Source organism: Erinaceus europaeus, chromosome 20, assembly GCF_950295315.1.
Source record: "Erinaceus europaeus chromosome 20, mEriEur2.1, whole genome shotgun sequence".
NCBI lineage: Eukaryota > Metazoa > Chordata > Mammalia > Eulipotyphla > Erinaceidae > Erinaceus > Erinaceus europaeus.
Genome location: NC_080181.1, coordinates 10,827,372 through 10,832,387, shown reverse-complemented (window position 1 = coordinate 10,832,387; position 5,016 = coordinate 10,827,372).

The following is a 5,016-nucleotide window of genomic DNA, read 5'->3' as shown; positions in this document are numbered from 1 at the left end:
ACAGGTTTGAACCCAGGTCCTTGACATGGTAACTTGGGTGATTTACTGGATGCACCACCACCCAGCCCCCATAACAACATTTTTAGATGCCAACTTGAAAATGTGAAAGGGTATGTAGTTTTTTCCCAGTATAAATATAATGACTTTCATGATTACTAAACATAGAATTATGTTATAAATGAACTATTTTAAATATATATATATTTATTTATTCCCTTTTGTTGCCCGTGTTTTTATTATTGTAGTTATTATTATTGTTGTCATCATTATTGGATAGGACAGAGAGAAATGGAAAGAGATGGGGGAAGACAGAGAGAGGGAGAGAAAGAGATACTGGTAGACCTGCTTCACTGCTTGTGAATGACTCCCCTGCAGGTGGGGAACCAGGGCTCGAACCAGGATCCTTACACCAGTCCTTGCACTTTGCGTGCCACCTGTGCTTAACCCGCTGCACTACAGCCCAACTCCTATAAATGAACTATTTAAGATAGATGGAACTTTCAGTTATTTTTTACCAGTCATTCTGGTCCCCTCAACTACAGTCGTCCCTCACCACTTCAAACTTCAACTTTCATGGCTTCATTCTATTGTTGATTTTTTTTCAAATATATTCATTAAAAAGTTGATCGAAACAATGAAAATGATACATGCATACTTGGTTGTCAGAATCAATTATACACCCCTATGTTACAATTAAAATTAACATAACCATATGTATGGACTGTAGGCCTATGTATTCGAGCACCCCTGCATATCCTTCAACACTAGGTGCAGCCTCTGGACCACTCCTTGTGTGTGTTTGAAATCAGGTATGGTGAAACCAAGCCCATCAGAGAGTGTTTTTCTCATATGCGTTTCTACATTATTACGCATTAAAAGCATCTTTGTTCTTGTAAGTGTCTGCAATTTCTGAGAACCTTTATCTAAGCCCCCAAATGGCTCCTAAATGTACTGCTTCTTCTAAGCCTTCTGACAATGAAACCAAACCCCAGAGGAAGATGCTCACCATCTAGGAGAAGGTGAAAATCTTGGATATGATAAAAAAAAAAAAATGGCAAGAAAATCAGAGGTTCCCTGCCTTTATGACTTGAATGAGTCTCCTGTTTGCTCTATCCGTAAAGATAGAAAGAACATCCATGGGAGTCGGGCGGTGGCGCAGTGGGTTAAGCGCACGTGGCGCAAAGCGCTGGGACCGGCGTAAGGATCCCGGTTCGAACCCCGGCTCCCCACCTGCAGGGGAGTCGCTTCACGGGCGGTGAAGCAGGTCTGCAGGTATCTATCTTTCTCTCCCCTCTCTCTCTGTCTTCCCCTCCTCTCTCCATTTCTCTCTGTCCTATCCAACAACAAAGCAACATCAACAATGGCAATAATAACCGCAACAAAGCTGCAACAACTAGGGCAACAAAAAGGGGGAAAAATGGCCTCCAGGAGCTGTGGATTCATGGTGCAGGCACCGAGCCCAGCAATAACCCTGGAGGGGGAAAAAAAAAAAAAGAAAGAACATCCGTACAATTGCTACTGTCTCTTTCAACAAGGAAGCAAAGATAAATGGGGGTTATTTCATGTTTAGATGGCTCTCATAATGTTAAAAGCCATATTTAGAAGGTCATAAACAAGTTTTCTATGCTATATGAAAATATTTGATATATAAATAAAAAAAGCCTACTTTGAGGAAATTCACTTATTGTGGTAGAGTCTGGAACTGATTAACTGTGATAAACAAGGGGCAACTGTACTATATTTTGAATATTATTTCTTTTCTTTTTTTTTGTACTCTGAAAGCACATCTGAGTCAAGGTGTTAAAATCCTAGTTGGAGTTGATGAGAGTTATGCCTTTCTTATTTCTTTTATTTTTTTAGTGGGGGCGGTAATGGTTTACAGTCAATAATAAAAAATAGTAACAAAAAATTTAAAATACAGTAGTTTGTACATGTATAACAGTTTTCCACATAACAATTCAACCCCCTCTATGTCCTCTGCCATCATGTTCCAGGACCTGAACTCCACCCCACCCCCACCCACTCCCACACCAGAGTCCTTTACTTTGGTGTAGTACACCAAACCCAGTCCAAGTTCTGCTTTGAACTTTTGTATTATTCAACTTCTTTTTAAATTTATTACTGGTGATTTAATACTGATCAACAAGATTACAGGATGAGAGGGGTACAATTCATACATTTCCCACCACCAGTGTGCCATATCCCATCTCCTCCACTGGAAGGTTCCCTATTCTTTACCTCTCTAGGAGTATGGACCAAAGATCTCTAAGGGGTGCAGAAGGTTGGAGGTCTGGCTTCTGCAGTTGCTTCTCCACTGGACATGGGCATTGAAAGGTTGATCCATACCCTGAGCCTGTCTCAGTCTTTCCCTACTGGGGTAGGGCTCTGGGGAGGTGGGGTTCCAGGACACATTGGTAAGGTCATCTGCCTAGGGAAGGTAGTCCAAGGTCATGGTAGTATTTTTCAGCTTTTGTCTATGAGTGAGATTACCCTGTATTCATTCTTCTCTTTCTGACTTATCTCACTTAACATGATTCCTTCAAGCTCCATCCCAGATGGGGTGAAGAAAGTAAAACCACCATTTTTAAAAGCTGATTATTATTCCATTGTATATATACTACCACTTTCTCAGCCACTCATCTGTTGTTGGACACCTGTGTTGCTTTCAGGTTTTGACTTTTCCAAATTTTGCTGCTATGAACATAGGTATACACAGATCTCTTTGTATGGTATGTTTGGTTCCTTTGTGGTTTTCTGTAGTTCAACTATTTTGTTACCCTGTTCTGATACTGTATTAGCTTGTTCAGCTAGTTATGATCTTAGCTATTTCAGCTTTCAGCTCTCTGATTACCTCAGGATAGTTAAGTGTTTTCTTTCAGAGTCTCATTTGTTGCTTCCCCATCTGATGATATTACTTTCAAAAATTTTCCTCACTCCTGTAATTATTGCATCTATTAGTGTGTGGATGTTGTCCTCATTCTCATGTACTTTCACCTTTTTGGGACTTTTGTCCTGATTCATTTCTCCGAAATTTCTCCTTCATTTAGCCATTATACTTGGTGTGTTATGAGGTCCCTACCTCAATACTTTTCAATCCACTGATCACACTTGTTTGGATTGACTGTGTTTAAAAAAGGTAATTAAGAGTTCACAGTTGTGAATCTTAATAGTTGTGTCAATGTTATCTTAATCCCTGAGGTGAAACACAGTGGCTGTTAAACCTTCTTATATTGCTATGTTATTTATTTCCTCTGAAGGTTATGGGAGTCTTAGGACTTTTTAACTATAAGTAGATTTTTAGCCTAATCAGATAAAACAGGGTAGGGGATAGATGGCACAATGGTTATACAAAGAGACTCCCATGCCCCAAAGGTCCAAAGTCCTGGCCCAATCCCCTGCTTCACCACCAGCCAGAGCCAAGCTGAGCAGAGCTCTTTTGACCTTGTGAGCTTCTGAATAAATCCTGTTTGTATTTGATGGGTTCTGCGGCAATTAATCATTGTGTTTTCCAATTTACCAGGAGAACAATGTGGAAAGGCTCCTACTATATATCCACACCTCTGGATCACCAGGAGTGTATATCTTCTCTTGAGTCACCCAGCCAGTTCTCTGCCCCCCAATGTTCCAGCATCTGAGGGGCAGCAGCAGTGGAGACTCACAGTTGTAAATTGGTGTGTTTTAGGTGATTTTCTTTTCCCTTTAGCAGTCTTTTTGTTGAAAAAACTCAGACTGGAGGTGGTGTGTCAACTGGCAAATAGCCAGACTGATACCAGCTGCTCCTGAGTATGGGCTTTTAGCCCCAGGAATCTCTCTTTAAGCCTCTCTCTGTCCATGAGCCACCCGTGTTTGCACTCACTCATGGCTTGTTGGGTTCCTGAAGTAATCCTGATTTTATTTTGTTGCATTCTCAATTGATCTTCTTTTAAGGTATACCTTTCTTTTGTAAACTGAGAGAAGACTGATTATGAAAGGAAAATTGAACCTCAAACATATATCCCCAGGAGCAGAATTGCTCGTTCATAAGCTAGGTCTATTTCTAGTCTTCTGATGAGTCTTTAGACTGTCTTCCACAGGAGGTGAACCAATTTACACTTCCCCCAACAGTAATATAGGAGAGTTCCTTTTTCTCCCATAGTTTCTTCAATAATTGGAGTTTTTTTTTTTTTTTTTTTAATCCTCCGTGGTTATTGCCGGGACTCCATGCCTACACTACAAATCCACTGCTCTTGATAGCCATTTTTCTCATTGTTGTTGTTTGAGAGGGGAGGGGAAGACAAAGAGGGGCAGAAAAAGAAAGGCACTTGCAGACCTGCTTCGCATCTGTGACGTGATCCCCCACCCCCCACCCCCGCAGATGGGAAGCTGGGGGGCTCAAACTGGGATTCTTGAGCCAGTCCTTGTGCTTTGTACTAGGTACACTTAACTTGATGTGCTACTGCTTACCCCCAAGTACTTTTTATTTCCTTTTTCTCTTCCTTTCTTTTTTTTTCTTTTTGCCTCCAGACTTATTACTGGGGCTTGGTGCCAGCACTGCTCCTGGCTGCCATTTTTTTTTCCACCTTTCTTTATTGTTATTATTGTTAATGTCATTGTTGTTACTGTTGTTGAATAGGACAGAGAGAAATTGAGGGAGGAGGGGATGTAAGAGAGGGGGAGAGAAAGATAGACACCTGCAGATCTGTTTCACTGCCTGTGAAGTGACCCCACTGCAGGTGGGGAACTGGAGGCTAAACCAGGATCCTTAAGCCGGTCCTTGTGCTTTGTGCCACGTGTGCTCAACCTGGTGTACCACCGCCCAGCCCCTAAGTTTCTGTTTTCTAGTGTGTGCCATGTGCCATCTTCGCTGGTGTAAAATGGTGTCTTGTTTTCATTGGCATTTCCTTGATCATCAGTGATCATTTTGAGCACTTTTTTTCATATGTTCCTTTGGATCTCTTTGGAGAAGACTCTGCCCATCTCCCTGCCTTCATTTTTTTTTAATTGCTGAGTTTGCTGAGTTCTTTATGTATTTATCTT